This window comes from Sminthopsis crassicaudata, chromosome 2 (genome assembly GCF_048593235.1).
Source record: "Sminthopsis crassicaudata isolate SCR6 chromosome 2, ASM4859323v1, whole genome shotgun sequence".
Taxonomy (NCBI): domain Eukaryota; kingdom Metazoa; phylum Chordata; class Mammalia; order Dasyuromorphia; family Dasyuridae; genus Sminthopsis; species Sminthopsis crassicaudata.
The window spans coordinates 540,215,413-540,235,279 of record NC_133618.1 but is presented as its reverse complement, the minus strand read 5'-3'; the positions used below and the strand labels follow the sequence as shown (position 1 = coordinate 540,235,279).

Here is a 19,867-nt window from a genome sequence, read left to right as displayed (position 1 = left end):
CAACATATTATAAGGTTCTGATTTTAATCTGCTCTGCTATTCACTTTTTATCCCATTTACACTCACAGTTGTGATTATTGTGTATTTCCCTCCATCTTATGCTAGCACCTTGCCTTCTTCCCTCTATTATAATAGGTCTTTTATGCCTTTTCATGCAGTATAATTTACCTCACTCTGCCTTCCCCTTTCCTTTTCTTCCAATAGAATCCTTTTTCCCTGAACTTTTTTATCTTTGCATCAAAGTCAACTTATACTCATACCCTCTGTCTAAATATGATCCTTCTAATTGTCCTTTTATGTAGGGAAAAATCAAACATATATTTAACCCAATTTGATTGCAAGTTCTTTAGCTTTTTCAGCTTGGCAATATGAGCCACTGATTTTGGATGCAGGACATTACTACCCCAGTAATGTCGGATCTTATCATATCTATCACTGTAATTGGTTTTGATAGCTTCTACTAGCTTAGCCAGGGCTCCTTTATTTTCAGGGTTAATCTGAGTGAAGATAATGCTTGTATAAATCTTTCTGTGAACTAAGTGACCCAGTCTGACCTCAACTTTGATAATACAGTAAGGAACCCCCATTTCCAGTACAAAGTAGATAGGAAGACCACCAGGTGCTCAATAGGGTCCACATCATGTGCAATCATTACCAACTGTACTTTCTTGTTTTCTTCCAGAGTGGTAACAATGTTAACACCTGCTCTGAGGACAGGTGCTCTCTTAGTGTGGACATTTCCTTTGCTTGAAGCTTTTTGCTCAGCTCTGGCCAGGAGCCTTTGCTTCTTTTGTTACTTTGTCTAAGGTCTGTACTTGTAAGCCAGTTTAAGCAGTTGAGTCTGATGATCCAAGCCTGGGTGAACTGATTGATTGCTGGTAGTACTTTGAAACATTTATAAAAGACTGGTCTTTGACACTACAGTCTGATGTATTGAGGCCATTTGACAAATTGAATAAAGTCTCTTTTGGATTGGATGTCCTGACCAATGGCAAAATTCTTAGGTCACTTCTCAAACAGGGATTGACCACTTTCTTTATAAGAGGAGCTAGAGCCACCTTCTGTCCCTCAGCTTTTTCTCTTTTGGCATTTTAGACAACAGAATGAGCTAGAGATACAATTCTTAAAAATTATAAACATCTTTTTTCTCATGTAGGGGTGTAAATTATTTAACCTTATTGAATATCATGGGTTTTTTTTTTCTTTCCTCTAATCTTTTTTTCCCTACTTTTGAGTCATATTTAAAGATAAAGTTTTCTGCTAATCTTTGGTCTTTTCATTAGGAAAGTTTGAAAGGCATCTATTTCATGAATGTCCATTCCTCTTCTCTCCTCCCTGAAAGATTATGGTTAATTTTGCTGATAGTTGATTTTTGGTCATAATCCCAAACTTTTTTGCCTTGCAGAATTTCACATTCTAAAAACTCTGATCTTTAAGATAGAAACTACTAAATCCTACATAATCCTGGCTGTGGCCCTTCATATTTGAATCATTTCTTCTTGACGCCTTGCAGTATTTTCTTCTTGACCTGATAGTTCTAGAATTTGGCTACAGTCTTCCTCAGAATTTTCATTTTGGCACCTCCTTCAAGAAGTGATTGGTGAATTCTTTTGTTGACTACATTACCCCTCTGGTTCTAGGATATCTGTTTGCTTGGTAATTTCTTGAAAGATGCTGGCCAGACTCTTTTTGTTTGTTTTTGTTTTTGAGGTAGTCTTTCAGGTAGTCTTAAGTTAATTTTCCTGAATCCATTTTCCAGTTTAATTGTTTTTCCAATGAAATATTTTACATTTCCTTCTATTTTTTCATTCTTTTGATTTTTGTTTGGATGATTTTTGATGTTTCATAGAGTTATTAGCATCCACTTTCCCAATTCTAATATGTGAGGAATTGTTTTCTTCAGTTAGCTTTTGTACCTTCTTCTCCTTTTGCCCAATTTTACTTTTAAAGGAGTTGCTTTTTTTAGTGGATCCCCTCCCCCAATTTGGTCAATTAAATATTTAAGGGTTTGTTTTCTTCAGTCAATTTTTATGCCTCTTTTTCCAAGCTGTTGGTTCTTTTCTCATAATTTTCTTGTATAACATTCATTTATTTTCCCAATTTTCTTCTACCTCTTTTACTTGATTTTGAGCACTTTTAGAAGGACTTTTTGAGGTTGAGAACAATTTATGTCTGTCCTTGAGGCTTCCCTCATAGCCATTTTGACATTTTGTTCTCTTCTGAATTTGTTTTGATCTTCCCTGTTGCCAGAGTAGTTTTTATAGTCTGGGCTATTTTTTGTTTGTTTGGTTGGTTGGTTGGTTTTTGCTCATCTTATAAATCTGAGCTCTGCTGCTGGGGTAAAAAGGTGGCACTGTCCCAAGCTTCTTGCACTAGATTCAGGTTCCTGATCACTAGCTTTCTGCACAGGAACTTCTGAGATTAGCAACTAGCCCATTGTGCTAGAGTGACCTAGCTTAGTGAGATCTGTGGTGCCCTAGGTTTTGGGGCTGGCAATTTGCCTTCTGACTGGGTCTGGAGACTTCATAGCTGTCCTGCTGAGCCAGAACTGCAGGGACTCAGTTACTAATCTATGCTGTGGCTAGGAGTCTCCCACTGGCTTTCCTGGACATTGCCTCTGCTGCTATGCTCCCCTTTTGTCCAAGTAAGTCAGCCCTTTTCTGAAATCATTCTGAATTCTCTTAGGCTAAAAAAAATTTTCACTCCATTTTTTTTTGTCAATTCTATCATTCTAAAATTCTTTTATAGGATTTATTTAACTTGTTTCTTAGGGAGAGGAGAGGGGTTAGGCAACTTTCTGACTTCTCTATACTATTTTGACTCTGCCCTTCCACTGACCTCTTTTTAAGGAGTAGAGGAGAAGGGAAGAAAAAATACTTATTAAATGAATAAAAGTAAAATAAATAAAAGTTACATTAAAAATACCTAAGAAGTATTGAACCAAAACTATGCTCTTACACCTATCCTTTACTTACTGGCTTTGTTCTTCTATCCTGTTTGTGTCCTTTATTTTTTAAATTTTAGTTTTGATAATTTTTTATCACAAATTTTAATATATTTCTTTATTTTCCCTATTCAGACGGTCATTCTTTATACTAAAGAGTAAAACAGAAAATTAAAAACATATCAGTTCAGTAAAAATAATGTATGAATTAAGTTTGAAAATGTATGCCATGCTTCATAATACAGTTCTAAACCTTTACATAGAAAGGAGTGTATCCTCATATTTCTTCTTTTGAGCTATTTTTGTTGATTATAATTACACAGCATTATTCATAGCTTATACACAGTTAACAAAAGGAGATTTAATTGATCATAGCGAGGTAAGGACATTCAGATCAAGGAAAGGACATTTAGCTGAGAACACAGTATTGATCCAGTTGAAGAAATTAGAGTCAAATCTCTTTCTTGTCCACAATGGTCCACTTGTGAAATCTGTATACCTAGCTGAAGTTCCTCATGGATTTCTGTTCTCAGGTGATTAGTTAGCCTTGGTATCCTAAGCCAATTAAAAATTTAAAACAGTTTCAATATGTACTTTTAAAGAAAAAAAAAAAAGCAACTGTTTATTTTATGAGAACACTGGAAGATTTTTTTCTCCTGCTGCAGGGAGAAATCTTCATTCTCAGAGCTCTTTTTCAGACCAAGCTTGATTGCTATATTTATGGAGCATTCAGTTTTTATTTATTTTTTTGTTCTTTCTAATCATGTTATTGTTGCTATGTGGCATATATTGCTTTTCTGATTCTACTTAGTATATTTTGCATCAGTTCATTTAAGTTTTTCCCCCATCATTCTCCTTACAAATGTCTTTGAAAAATTCAAGTTGATTAATCGGTTTATTTTGCATCTACATTGGTCTATTTTAACTACTCCCATTTTTTCCATCTCACTGCAATTATTTTAATCATATTTTATTTTTTCAAATACAAGCAAAGATTCACCTTATATTCCAATTTGTTCTCCCTGTCCTTTTCCTTCCCCAAGACAGAAAGCAACCCACTATAGGTTTAATATGTACAATTCTTGTAAATGTTTTTCCATATTCATGCACACACACACAGATCAAAAGGGGAAAAAAGACAAGAAAGGGGGAAAAAACAAGCAAATAAGCAACAACAATAACAGAAGGTGAAAATGTTTTGATCCACATTCAGTCTCCCTAATTCTCTCTCTGAATGTGGAAAGCACTTTTTAATCACAAGTCTATTAGAATTTACTTGAATCACCTCACTTTTGAAAAGAGCAAGTCCATCACAAATGATCATCTTACAATCTTCTTGTTATTGTGTCTAATGTTATCTTGGTTCTGCTTATTTCACTTAGCATCAGTTCATATAAGTGTTTCCAGGTCTTTCTGAAATCATTCTGATCATCATTTTTTATAGAATAATAATATTCCATTACATTAATATACCATAATTTGTTCAGCCAGTCCTCTACTGAGGGGCATCCACTCAACTTCTAATTCCTTGCCACTATGAAAAAGGTTGCTATAAATAGTTGTGCACATGTAGATGTTTTTCCTTCTTTTATGATCTCTTTGAAATATAGACCCAGCTATATCAAAAGACATACACATCTCTATAGCCCTTTAGGCATAGTTCCAAATTGTTCTCTAGAATGGTTGGATCATTTCACAACTCCACCAACAATGCATTAATGTCCCAGTTTTCCCACATCCTCTCCAACATTTATCATTATCTTTTCCTGTCATCTTAGGCAACTTGAGAGTTGTGAAGCGGTACATCAGAGTTGTCTTAATTTGAATTTCTCTAATCAATAGTGATTTAGAGTACTTTTTCATATAAGCAGAAATGGCTTTAATTTCTTCATCTGAAAATTGTCTATTCATACCCCTTGACCATTTATCAGTTGGGGAATGATATTCTTATAAATTTGAGTATATATATTTTAGAAAGGAAGCCTTTATCAGAAACACTGTCTGTAAAAATTATTTTCCCAGAATTCTGCTTCACTTCTTTCTAATCTTGGCTGCATTTGTTTTGTTTGTGCAAAACCTTTTTTAATTTAATATAATCAAAATTATCTATTTTGCATTTCATAATATTCTCTAGTTCATCTTTGTCTATAAATTCCTCCTTTCTCCACAGATCTGAAAGGCAAACTATCCTTTGTTCTCTTAATTTGTTTATAGTATCACCCTCTATCTAAATCATGAACCCATTTTGAACTTATCCTGGTATAGGATATAAGATATTGGTCAATGCTTAGTTTCTGCCATACTATTTTCCAATTTTCCCAGAAATTTTTGTCAAATAGTATGGAATTATTTCTCTTTGTGATCTCAAAAATGTAAACCTTAAAGAGCAATCAGTTCATCTTAGACTGACTTTCTCCATAAAATTTTAGTTAATGAGATCCTGCATATTTTTACTCTGAATTCTTTGAAATTTACTCTTTTCAAATTTAGGATAAATATGTAAGATTTTGTCTACAAAGAAGCAAAGGGGTAGCAGATGTGTGGATAATTAAAAACCCACTTTCTATCATATCATATTGTAATATCCCTATATATTGTGTCTCCACACCAAGCTTCTGATCTATTTCCTTAATGCCTCATCAGTCTTCTCTATCTGGGTAGACTGTATCATAATCCAATGACAATATCAGTTTTCTTCTGCCTCTTTTGATTTTCCCCCAAATGTTTTCTAGCATGCTTGCTCACTCTGTTCCCTTACTTTTTGAGGCAATTGGGATTAAACGACTTGCCCAGGTACACAGACAGTAAGTGTCAGAGGTCCGATGGGAACTCAGATCCTCCTGACTTCAGGGATAGTGTTCTATGTTCTATCCACTATACCACCTAGCTGCCTCCCATTCTCTTATTTCTGATTCAAGTTTATTTTATTTTCAATCCTTAATTATTTCCTTCCTCATTGTCCCTATCCCTATTGATAAAGTAAAAAAAAAAAAAAAAAGTAAAAGCTGTTTGAAATATGCATAATCAAGCAAAATAAATAACTATATTGGCTAGGTCCTTTTAAAAAAATGCTATAGTTTGCACAATGAGTACAATCCCCTCTCTATCTGGAGATGGATAATATATTTCATCATGAGTGATCTGGAATTGTGGTTGATCCTTGTGATCATCAGAGTTCCCTAATCATTTAAAGTTATTTGTCTTCACACAATCATTATTATTGTACAGATAATTCTCCTGGTTCTTCTTTCACTTTGTATCAGTTCATACAAGTCTTCCTAGATTTCTTTAAAGCATTCCCTTCAAATTTCATATGGTAAAATGATGTTCCATTACATTCATATAACATAATTTGTTCCAGATAATTCCCTTTCCTAATCCTTTTCTTTTTTAATAAGATGTAAACTTCCAGGTTCATTTTCCAGGTGTGGGCATATTTTCCCAACACTCAGTGAAATCTTTGAGGGCAAATTTGACTCTTTATATTCAAATTTATATTTACACAAAGTTTGTTTATTTGTGTATGTTCATCTGACGCCACAGATTTTATTCATGTCTGTTTTCTTGTATTTTGTTTCCTATAAATTTCTGAGTGTCACTATTGCTCTTCTTCTTTCTATGTTGTAGATATTTTCTGTAACATCTGTCATAGTTAATAAAGGTGGATAGATTGTTCCCCTCCCCCTTCCATTTCAGTTTAAAACCTTTGGATTAGATTTGCAAGACTCCCTGTAGATAAATTATAATCAGCTCTTATGGTTACTGTCCATCCTTGGCCAAGAGCCAGTTCATTTTTTCTATTCAAAGCAAGGAAGGCCAGGAAAAAGGAAGCAATAGAGATAAAGCTAATTTTTAAGCCTGGAGGTCAAGAGCTTTGAATGTTTAGATAATGGTTTTACAATACAAGATAGAAGACTGAAATAAATTATTTGGCTAATTTAGTTTTGTTTTTTTGTTGTTGTTGTTGTTTTAAAATCCACCTTAATTATCTAGGTCAAGGATTCTTACCTTAGGGTGTGTAAACTTAAAAAAAAATTTTTTTTGATAACTGTATTTCAATAGTTGGTTTCTTTGTTTCTTTCTTTTTTCTTTTCAGAGGCAACTAGTAATGTAGTAAAGTGCTGATCTTAAAATCAAAAGGATCTGAATTCAAATTTGACTTCAAATACTTACTAGTTGTATAACCCTCTGTTTGTCTCAACCCCTTTTTGTCCTAATTTCCTCCACTGTAAAGTGGGGATAATAATACTGTTTCCCTCAAATGAGATATTTGTAAAATGTACTTAGCACAGTAAGAACCTGGCTCAGGTATTTTTTTTTTTCATTTTTTTATACTTCATTTTTTATTAATTTTATAATTTTATTTTATATATAATTTATATACATATATTAATTATATCTAATAATATTATATTATATAATATATATAATACATAATATAATAATATTATATTATATATATAATTAAATTATGTAATTTTATATATATGTAAATTATATATATAATTTTATAACTTTTTTTTGACAGTACATATGCATGGGTAATTTTTTACAGCATTATCCCCTGCACTCACTTGTATTCTGAATTTTTCCCTCCTTCCCTCCACCTCCTCCCCTAGATGGCAGGCAGTCCTATACATGTTAAATGTGTTATAGTATATCCTAGATACAATATATGTGTGCAGAATCGAATTTCTTGTTGCACAGGAAGAATTGGATTCAGAAGGTAAAAATAACCTGGGAAGAAAAACAAAAATGCAAACAGTTTACACTCATTTCCCAGTATTCCTTCTCTAAGTGTAGCTGATTCTGTCCATCATTGATCAATTGGAACTGAATTAGATCTTCTCTTTGTTGAAGATATCCACTTCCATCAGAATATATCCTCATACAGTATTGTTGTTGAAGTGTATAATGATCTCCTAGTTCTGCTCATTTCACTCAGCATCAGTTCATGTAAGTCTCTCCAAGCCTCTCTGTATTCATCCTACTGGTCATTTCTTACAGAACAGTAATATTCCATAACATTCATATACTATAATTTATCCACCCATTCTCCAATTGATGGGCATCCATTCATTTTCCAGTTTCTAGCCACTATAAAAAGGGCTGCCACAAACATTTTGGCACATACAGGTCCCTTTCCATTCTTTAGTATTTCTTTGGGATATAAACCCAGTAGTAGCACTGCTGGATCAAAGGGTATGCACAGTTTAATAACTTTTCAGGCATAATTCCAGATTCTCTCCAGAATAGTTGGATTCTTTCACAATTCCACCAACAATGTACCAGTGTCCCAGTTTTCCCACAGCCCCTCCAACATTCATCATTATTTTTTCCTGTCATTTTAGTCAATTTGACAGGTGTGTAGTGGTATCTCAGAGTTATCTTAATTTGCATTTCTCTGATCAGTAGTGATTTGGAACACTCTTTCATATGAGTGGAAATAGTTTCAATTTCATCATGTGAAAATTGTTCATATCCTTTGATCATTTATCAATCGGAGAATGACTTGATTTCTTATAAATTAGAGTCAGTTCTCTATATATTTTGGAACCTTTATCAGAACCTTTAACTGTAAAAATATTTTCCCAATTTGTTACTTCCCTTCTAATCTTCTTTGCATTAGTTTTGTTTGTACAAAAGCTTTTTTAATTTAATGTAATCAAAATTTTCTATTTTGTGATCAAATGATCTCTAGTTCTCTTTTGGTCACAAATTCCTTCCTCCTCCACAAGTCTGAGAGGTAAACTATCCTATGTTCCTCTAATTTATTTATGATCTTGTTCTTTATGCCTAAATCATGGACCTATTTTGATTTTATCTTGGTATGTGGATCCATGCCTAATTTCTGCCATACTAATTTACAGTTTTCCCAGCAGTTTTTGTCAAATAATGAATTCTTATCCCAAAAGTTGGTACCTTTGGGTTTGTCAAATACTAAATTGCTATAGTTGTTCACTATTTTGTCCTGTGACCTAACCTATTCCACTGATCAACTAGTCTATTTCTTAGCCAATATCAAATGGTGTTGGTGACTGCTGCTTAATAATATAGTTTTAGATCAGGTACAGCTAGGCCACCTTCATTTGATTTTTTTTTTCATTAATTCCCTTGAAATTCTTGACCTTTTATTTTTCCATATGAATTTTGTTGTTATTTTTTCTAGGTCATTAAAATAGTTTTTTGGGAGTCTGATTGTATAGCACTAAATAAATAGATTAGTTTAGGGAGTATTGTCATCTTTATTATATTCATTTGGCCTATCCAAGAGTGCTTAATGCCTTTCCAATTATTTAAATCTGACTTTATTTTTGTGGCAAGTGTTTTATAATTTTGCTCATATAATTCCTGATTTTCCTTTGGTAGATAGATTCCCAAATATTTTATACTATCAACAGTTATTTTGAATGGAATTTCTCTTTGTATTTCTTGCTGTTGGATTTTGTTGGTGATGTATAAAAATGCTGAGGATTTATATGGATTTATTTTGTATCCTGCAACTTTGCTAATGTTGTGGATTATTTCTAATAGCTTTTTATTAGAATCTCTGGGTTTCTTTAAGTATACCATCATATCATCTGCAAAAAGTGATAGTTTGGTTTTCTCATTACCTACTCTAATTCCTTTCATCTCTTTCTTGACTCTTATTGCAGAGGCTAGCAGTTCTAATACAATATAGTGATGGTGATAGTGGGCAACTTTGTTTCACTCCTGATCTTACTGGGAAAGGTTTCAGTTTATTCCCATTACATATGATGCTTACTGAAGGTTTTAAATATATGCTCCTGACTATTTTAAGGAATAGTCCATTTATTCCTTTACTCTCAAGTGTTTTTAGTAGGAATGGATGTTGGATTTTATCAAATGCTTTTTCTGCATCTATTGAAATGATCATATGATTTTTGTTAATTTGATTATTAATATGATCAATTATACTAATAGTTTTCTTAATATAAAACCAGCCCTGCATTCCTGGTATAAATCCTACGTGATCATGGTGTATTATCCTGGAGATGATGTTCTGTAGTCTTTTTGCTAATATCTTATTTAAGATTTTAGCATCAATATTCATTAAGGAGATTGGTCTATAATTTTCTTTCTCAGTTTTCAACCTATGTGGTTTAGGTATCAGTACCATGTCTGTCATAAAAGGAATTTTGTAGGACTCCTTCATTCCCTATTTTTTCAAATAGTTTATATAATTGGGCTAATTGTTCTTTAAATGTTTGGTAGAATTCACATGTAAATTCATCTGGAGCTGGGGATTTTTCTTGTTCTATTTCTTTTTCTGAAATGGAATTATTTTAAAGCAATTAATCTGTTAATCTGGGAAGCCTATATTTTTGGAGGTAGTCATCCATTTCAGTTAGGTTATCAAATTTATTGGCATAAAGTTGGGTAAAGTAATTCCTTATTATTGCTCTAATTTCCTCTTCATTGGTGGAAAGTTCCCCCTTTTCATTTTTAAGACTAACAATTCGGTTTTCCTCTTTCCTTTTTCTGATCAGATTTACCAAAGGTTTATCTATTTTACTGGTTTTTTCATAAAATCAACTCTTTGTTTTATTTATTAATTCAATAGTTTTTTTTACTTTCAATATTATTAATTTCTCCTTTTAATTTTAGAATTTCAAGTTTAGTATTTGATTGGGGGTTTTTATTTGGTCTTTTCTAGCTTTTTAAGTTGCAAGCCTAATTCATTGATCTTCTCTTTCTCTATTTTATTCAAGTAAGCCTCTAAAGATATAAAATTTCCCCTTATTAGTGCCTTAGCTGCATCCCACAAATTTTGGTATGATGTCTCATCATTGTCATTATCTTGAGTGAATTTATTAATTGTGTCTATAATTTGCTGTGTACCTTCTCCGCCATCTTGGCTTCACCTCCCTGGGTCTCAGGTATTGTTAATGTTCAATTGTGACCAACTCTCTGAACCTCATTTGGAGGTTTTCTTGGCAAAGACACTTAAGCAGTTTGCCATTTCCTTCTCTGGCTCATTTTTACACAACCCCCAGGTTTAAGAGACTTGCCCAGGATCACCTAGCTAGTAACTGCATGAGTCTTTCTGACTTCAGATCCAGCATTCTGCCCACTGGACAACCTAGTTGCCTTATCTGACTCATAGTAGATGGTGTATGAATGCTTATTCCTTTTCCCCTTTGTAATTCTATATATTTTGTTTTATATACTCAAAAACTTAATTCAAAAAGTGAGTCCATAGACTTCATCAGATAGCCAAAGGAATCCATCACACATACACACACACACACAGCTCCTGATTGGTGATAGAAGCAACAGTATAGAGTTGGAGTTGCTGGCTTATATTATCTGAGTAGGACAATTTTCCATTTTATGTTGTATAGACTCAATCTCAGTTAAATATCACTTTGTCTCACTGTTATGAACCATGTATTTCCAATATGTAAGGGCTAACCTCTCATTCTGATCTTTTCATTTTGTTGGAAAAGATGAATTTTCTCTATTGGATTAAATCATCAATTTCATACCCAGATTCTTCTTCTTTTTTCAATGCGTCCCTTTGTTTGATGCTGTCAGTTTTCTCCAAGGTAATGGAACATTTTGGTGCTTGGAAAATCACCTCCTGTATGTTTTATAGGCTTGATTTAAAAAGTTCAGTGTATTATCTTTGCAAAACCATAATGATTTTCTGCTTGTTGGGGAACTGAAAAGCATTGATTGTTGTTCCTCCCTCGGGAGACATTTCTCCTCTCTACCAGACATGCATTACAAGATTTGGTTTGGTCCGTGCTCCGTGGGGACTCAAACAACAACAGAATATTGTTTCCTTCTTTGATCCAGGAAAGTTGAGTCCGGTTAGTTCTGTAGGCTAAATTCAGGATTAGATTTCCCGATTGCTCCATATTATTCCCTGAGACAGATCTTAGTTCACTGATATTGGACACTGGTGGCAGAACAGTCAAACTCAAATAGAAGTGAGAGCCTATATCCACTGTGGTTTCCAAATTAACAATTAATTCCAAATTGGAGCACTGTGATACAATAGATAGAATGGCAGATCTAGAGTCAGGAAGAACTGAGTACAAATTTGACCTCAAATGTTTACTAGCTATGTGACCCTGGGGAAGTCACTTCGTCCTGCCTGCCTCAGTTTCTTCATCTATAAAATGATCTGGAGTAGGAAATGAGAAACCCCTCTAGTATATCTGCCAAGGAAATCTTGGTTACAACAATGTACTGTTGTATTATTATTTATTGAATTAAATATTTTTTCAGTTACATTTTTATTTGGTTTAAGCACTTGGAGCATGTGTTTGACGCCTCTGAACTAGAAATCCATTTGACTGGGGATATTTACAAATAGTAATGTTAGTTAAGTTTACCTGTGTAACAACAGGTAACTCTACCCTTCCTTTTTCCATCTCTATAACCTTATGCCCTTCTATGACCAACCAGGATCCAAGACTCCACAGCCTTGGCCATTAAGCAGGACCAAAAATTCTGTTCTGCTTATCTCCCTCTTCACAGGACCTAGAACCGTCATCTTTCTTCCCCAGAGACTCTCATTGCCAAGACAGCTTTTCAACATCAAAGTGAGCTGTGAGTCTTAGGACACAGATGACCTGGCTAAATAAGGATTAAAAAAGAAAGACCAGGACACAGAACTCACCAACCACTGGAGACCATCAGGAAGGACCAGAGACTCATTGTTTGCTCTGCCTGTGTTTGGATACTTCCAACACTTTCTACCTCTTGCTCAAGAATTGATAATTAAATCAATATCACTATTGCTAATGTGAAGGACATCATAATCTATTACCCTTATGCTCCATTCAGAATCTGTCTGCCTAGACAAAACCCCTGTGATTGTATGTTGTAGACTGTCTGGGCTAATTTCCCACTCCCTTATACCCATCCACATGTCTGTCCTAACTCTCCCATCTCCCTATCTACCCACCTTTCCACTGCATTTTCTGGAGTCCCTCTTCTTTGGCTAATAAGCCCTCCCTCATAGTAGATCTACATCCTCTTCTTTTCCTGTATAAAAGTTGTCATATATATTTATATATTTTTTCTGTACACAATTTGTTTCCCTTTCTCCTTATCTCCCTATAGTCCTCAGAAGAAGTTCCTCAGCAAAAACTTAGTTTTGTAGTTTTGTTTTTGTTTCTCTAGACTATCACACAATAACTGGTGAATTGAAATTTCTTGGAGATTCTAAAACCTAGGAAATTTTTCATAGGGGGGAAACAGCAAAATTGTTGAGACAGTGTCAGTAAATTAGATTGCACTTGCTATCTGTCCCTAGATCCTCAGGGACAGGAAACTACTCAATAAGCTAGAAGACCACTATCTATATAGTAAGACATCCTCTTTTCATCTTGGGTCTTCTTTTCTTTGACCTTTTGGTTTGGAGTTTCAGGAGAGGACTCAGAAGGAAGCTGCAGGGGTGAACAGGAACCAGATGGAAAGACACAGATACCACAACCAATGTCAGCCAAAAGATGCTGAACCATAAGGAGAGTTTCTGGAGCCTAGAGTGAAGACTGCAATCCAAGGGAAGTCATGCAGGGGGAAAAAAATGCAGAATTGCTGAGAATAACAGCTACTATGACGTCTGCCTAATGATCTGAGGAAGTTTATTTCCTTTTTAATCAAAGACTGTGAAAGGGGAGTGTCTACCTCTTCCATTCATTCCTTTTCTTGAAGAAAAAAAAAAAGGAAGTTGAGAAATATTAATAAATATGAAAAACTCCACATACAGAAAACAGAAAAAAATTATATATGAAATTATGAACTATTAGGCATATCATGTTTCAAGTTACATAATTATATCATGTGATATATACATAATTATGTATATAATTTGACTTGGTAGTATTAACTCCACCCTGTTTTTCCAAGTCCATTTTTAAACTTCCTTTTGTTTCCTTCTGCTTATTTAAAAATTTTCCATTGACATTTTCTTTTTTAGTCATTTTTTTATTGCCACTCCTCTTCTTCTCTTCAACTCTTTGCTCCTTCCTACCAAAATAAAAGCCCTCCTATGTAACAAACATAATCAAGCAAAAAGAAATTCACATTTGGTTGTGTCCCAGAATGTGTCTTTTTATGAATTTATAATCTATGTTTCTGCGAAGAGATAGAAAGCAGGCTTCATTATCAGTCTTTTGTAATTGAGAGCAATGATCAGATTTCTTGTCTTTCAAAATTATCTTCTTTATAGTATTATAGCCATATTATTTGTTCTGAATATTGTGCTATTAAATTTGATTATTTCTTTTTCTATGCATTTATTCTTTTCACTGATCAACTTTTTTTAAAACCAGTACCAAATTGTTTTGATGATTTTTGTTTTTTAATATTGTTTGAAATCTAGAACTGCCAGGTCTCCTTCCTTCCTACTTTTTTTTTTTATCATTTCCCTTAAGAGTCTCAACTTTTTGGTCCTTCAGATGAATTTTGTCTAGTGCTATAAAATAATTCCTTGGTAGTTGGACTGCTGTAGCACTGTCTGTAAATTAATTTAGACAGTCTCATTATCTTTATTATATTGTCAACACAGATCAATTGTTATCTCTCTTATTATTTTTAAATCTTCTATATGGAAGACTGGCCAATGAACTCTGAACTGCATTCATGGTAAAGTTTTGGAAAATAGATTGATTGAATAGATGGATAGATAGAGATTCAAACAGATGGATCAACTCATCTTGGTTAAATACTGCATAGTGATGTGTTGGAGTCAGAATTAAGCAGCAGGAAAAACACAAGTATACTGTATATTGAAGATTCACAGCAACAATAGGGCAGCTCAAAAAAAAAAAGATTGGCAGAATTAAGGTAAAAATAGTAATGATGTTATACGAATGAGGTGCAGAGGAAGAACAGACAGAGGGGGCAGGAGTACTCATAGTTCTGAAAACCTACTCACAATGGGAATGGGTTCAATAGGCACCACTACATATGTACCATGAAGGGTATAGTGACCTCCAAAATCTATAAAGAAATAAGGGGGGAGGGATGGGTAGATAAAGAAACAAAGGATGAAGGAAGAAGACAAGAGAGGGATCCTTGGTTAGGGGGAGGTGAAGTAATAGTAAGCCAAGTTATGGAGCAGAATTTAAACAGTCAGCAGGGATAGGAAAGACATATGTGTATGTGGGATGTAAGTGTGTATATGCATGTATATATCTACGTATGTATAAATGAATATATTTTTTCTTAACTATAGCTTGCTTGGGGGGTTGAGGTAATGAAAGGGAGAAAAAAGACTAAAGCAAATAAGGTGTACAGCAGAGAACCAAAGAATAATTTACAAGGAAGTAAAGATAAAATGGACATTCATGAATATAATTCTTCTACTAATATATATATATATACTTTCTTGGTCTGATAATTTATTGTTATATATTTTGAATCCTCCCTGATGTTCTGCTGGGCATATAACAATGTTCTATTTTGTTTTGCATTCCTTTTCTATTTTTTCAAATAAAATAACTTTTTAAAAAAATCATTTTTAATACTAAATACTATTCCAATATTCTATCAGTGTAATTTTATGACCACAAATTAAGGAACACTATATTCTGCAAAGAAGTGAAAATTAGTATTACCCAGAGGGAAAGGATGAGATGTGTGATAATTCTAAGCATGTTGTAATTGATAACAAACATGAAATTACAAAGAAGTGGAGTAAAGAAATTGCCTATGGAATGTATGAATAAAAAAAAAAAAAGGTTGATGAAGTGAGCAGAATCAGAAGAAAACTGTATAGTTATAGTGACTTTGTATGATAAACAACTGTGATTGACTTAGCTCTTCTCATCAATAAAATGCTCCAAGCCAATTCCAAAAGACTCATGATGGAAAATGTTTTCTACATCCAGAGAAATAACTGATAGAGGCTGAATGCAGAGTGAAGCATATTTTATTTTTGTGGGTTTTTTTCCTTTGATCTGTTTCTTCTTTCCCTACATGAATAATATGAAATGTTTTACATGATTGCACACATATCACATTACATTACTTACTGTCTTAGGGTGGGAGAACTGAAGGAGGGAGAAAATTTGGAATTCAAAATGACTTGCGCAGAGTCACTTAAGCTAAGTAAGTGTCTGATGTGTCAACTCAGGAAGATGAGTCTTCCTGACTCCATGTCTGGCATTCCATCCACTGTGTCACCTACCTGAAAACTGAAGCCAAGAGATTAAATAAGTTGCCCAGAGTCATCACGTAGGTGGTAAACATTTGAGGCAAGATGTAAATTCAGATCTTTCTGACTCAGTCCAGTGTTCTGTCCACTAAAAGCATATAGTCCATTTCTTAACAATGAATATTTCCAGTTTGAGTGGGTAGGTAGTGCAATTGTAATTATCCTCATTTTATACATGAAGAACCTAAGGCTCAGAGAATTGGCCAAAATAACAAGGCTAGTCGTAAACAGTAGAGTTTTTCAGTTCAGTTGGCTAGCAGCTAGTTGAATGAGGTACATGCGTAACAGTAACACAGGGAAAATGAAAGATAAAAGATAAGTTACACCTGACTCATTCCCAGCTTCATTAAATCTATAGATTTCTAGACTCTTACTTGAATTAATTAGTCTGCTCCAGAGGATAGTGTATAATTTGGTTATCATCCCACCAGCTAAGTGATTTCTTTAGGAGGCATTCCACCCCCATATGGCTACTTTCCTGAAACCTGCAGTATTTCAACTGCTCACTAGAGGGCACTCTTATATAAGTCCCCTTCCCAGTGCTCTAGATTTGCACAGCTCCTGACTCCTGGTTGTTAGTTTGGAGTTCAAAATAGATCTAGATGTATTTGAATATTACAATAGAAAATCTCTGCTTTCTGCTTTTTACTTCCCACCTTCCGTTTGAAAAATCTCCTATTATTCAATAACCAATTTTTTTCATAGATTTAAATAATTGATTTGGTTCTTTTATTAGCCAAATGATTTATTAAGGCAGTCGTATAAATAATTATTTAAAGGAGTGACCTTTGGTAGTTTTCTTATTTGGGGCATACATCTATTCAGAGTCCTAAGACAAACGACTGTTTTGACTCAGAGTTCTGAGATGGCAGGTGCTTTTTTGAATGTGACATGCTATTGAATATTGGAACAAGTGGAGACTAGAATAGGCTTTAGTGACTCTTAAAGTGAAATCCTGGAGAATTTGAAAATTGTTAGGAAGAAACAGCTATTGGTACTCTTCTATGATTACAAAAGTAATTTATTTGATCACAGACAGAAGATGAGAGTAAGGTTACTAATCATAAGCTGAGGTGGGATTGATCACAAAAAGAACCCAGAGCCTGAATCTAGAAATAGAAGAAATGAAAGGATTTAAGAACTGCATCAGCCAAGCTTGAAGCTAGAGCTGATTGATAATAGAGTTGCTGTTAAGAAGCAGAGGAATCAGAAAAATCATGCAGTGAATTGACCAAACTCAACGTGAATTAACTGGACTTAGTGGTTCAAAACATTTGTTCCACACAGAAGTTATGTCCATCAAAAGATTTTTAAAGACAGCTTCTGAGACAGACCTTAAGTTTAGAGATTCAGTTGTGATTTTTTCTCACTAATGCTTTCTTTGTTAGCTCCCTGTAAGTGTGCATGTACTGTCTACCACAAATACTGAGTGAATTGTGGAGAGAATATGCCCCAGATGAACGTGTAAATTGGGATATATTTATTAATCATACATTGACTTTAACATATGAGAAACTCTGCAGTAATGTTTTTATTTATTTTTTGTTTTGTTGCCACATAAATGGTTCTGTTTAAGAAATAAATATGTCATCCATGGGAGGGGTTGTGTGTGTAAACAGAATTGTACCAACTGGGGCTGAAAATCTGTGCTAAGCAGAAGTGTATTCCTCTGTCGACAAGGGCAGCCCAAGAACCTAAAAAAGCATGAATATAATGATGTAGCGGTGATCCTCCTATGAGAACCTAGACCGCCAAGTGGAGGAAAACAGACTGAAGGAGTCATCCCCAGAGAGCGAATGAGTGTGTTCATATGCACTATTTGGAACCCTACAAAGTGGGGAGGCCCCGGCTGTTGCACAACAATCAGTAAGCACCCGGCCCAATTAGCTCCCCTCCCTGTGGTGGATGAAAGAAAGAGCTTGTGTTGAAGGAGTGGTGCCCGGATAAAAGGAGGTCTTACAAAAGTTGTCCTATAAATGTGAGCTTTCAGGGAGGAGTCTTGCCTGTGGGACTCTAAGCAACCCATTAATCTTCCTGAGTCACCATTTCTTCCTATGAAAAATTCGAAAGTTACAGTAGGTGATTTGGGAATTCTTTTCTATGATTCCACAATGTGATCGCTGAGTGAAGATTATTTGTCACTCTTGCTGACTGATCATGCGCAGTCCAGTGTCCCAGGGCTCCATTGAGCTCCAGACATCTTCTTGATTGTCTCATCTATTCCTTATGCCTATGAATATGTATATATACACACGTGTGTGTGAATATAGCAATTCCATGTGTGCTTATTTATGTGTGTGCATACACAGATGTAACAGATGAGATATAACACTCCTATATCTATAACCATACACTTACCTAATTTTATGTAAATATTTGTGCATCTCTGCCTAGAAGCGCGTATACCTTTACATACAGAATAGATGGAAGATAATATTCAATGAAGTTAGAACCGGGAAAGCTCTTCTGCAGACGTTAAGAGTTGACCTGTCTTAAAGGAAGTCTAGGAAGTAAGAAGCTGAGTTGAGGGAAGGGAGAGAATTCTCCTCTTTGACTGTCACTGGCCTGTCTATATTTGACTTTCCACTTTTTTTGTGGGGGGAGGGGGTCTCTCTTCTTATATCTGGTCTCTATCCCGTGGAACTCACAGACCCACTTAGTTGAAGCCCTCATTCCCCTTTCCCGAATTAAAGCGTTAATCTCAATCTGGTTCCATTTCTTCCAGCTTTTTTTCTTCCGGACTCAAATCGCATCTCCCCCGTTAGCCCGCGCCTCGCCCCCCATGAACATTTGGATTTACTTTGTACATTTTATCTGCATGGATGTGTGTATATGTGCATGTGTATAAGTATAGTCTGTATTTATCTGTGTTCCTGCTGTCTTCCTCTAGTAGAACGCGAGCTCTTTCAGAACCAGAACAGTTTATAAAATGACTAAAACACTTTAAAGACATACAGCTTTGGGACATTGAAGAATTCCCAACATGAGGACCACTCCAGATGCAGGAGATAACACAGCTTGCGCACGAATCGATGAATTTGCTCTTCGTGTTACTTGCTACAAAAGAGGCTTCGCTTTGGGGGGGATGTTTTTTGGTTGGAGGGACATTAACAAAAATGGGGGCGTGGGGCGGAAAGTAATAGTGATGCCAAAAGAGGAAAAAATAAAATAGAGCGTTCAAAAGGAAACGAGGAGACTTAGAAACAGCCGGGACAGCGTGGGAGAGGTACGGCGAGTTTGTTCCCTAAACTGTGGTTTCGTGTATAACCCTTTTCACCCTGTGTATGGAAAAGTTCCTAAGGTTACTGGTCAGATTCGTAATCACAACACGTTCAAAAAGTCATTGTTAGGAATGTTAGGTCTTTAAAGCGTTTTAGTTTCTACGTTGCTCTGCGCTAACACAGGACCTCCGAAGTGCCAGAGCAAGAACTTAATTACTCATCGGTGAATGAATGAATGAATATTGGTGATGGGACAGAGTACAGAAGAAAGGTGATCATTGAACGGACCGGAAGTCTTGGAAAAAATGTATGTTCGTAGGTTCCACCGAGATTTGAACTCGGATCGCTGGATTCAGAGTCCAGAGTGCTAACCATTACACCATGGAACCGCCATACCGCAACTGGCGCGCAAGGCTCCCTTATAGTTAGCTGGCCCCGCCCCGACTAGGCAACGCGCCCTATCCCGGTCCTTCCTCAGCAAGGTGTCCCGGAACCCTAGTTCCG

At 35.0% G+C, this 19,867-nt stretch overlaps 1 non-coding gene and 1 pseudogene across 1 annotated transcript; both read right to left on the bottom strand.

Moving 5' to 3' along the window:
- Positions 1 to 321: 321 nt before the first annotated feature.
- Positions 322 to 4,602, bottom strand: LOC141553702 (large ribosomal subunit protein eL8-like; annotated as a pseudogene).
- Positions 4,603 to 19,680: 15,078 nt separating this feature from the next.
- Positions 19,681 to 19,752, bottom strand: TRNAQ-CUG (transfer RNA glutamine (anticodon CUG)). Its single transcript has one exon. It is a non-coding gene; the product is annotated as a tRNA-Gln (tRNA).
- Between the last annotated feature and the right edge of the window lie 115 nt (positions 19,753 to 19,867).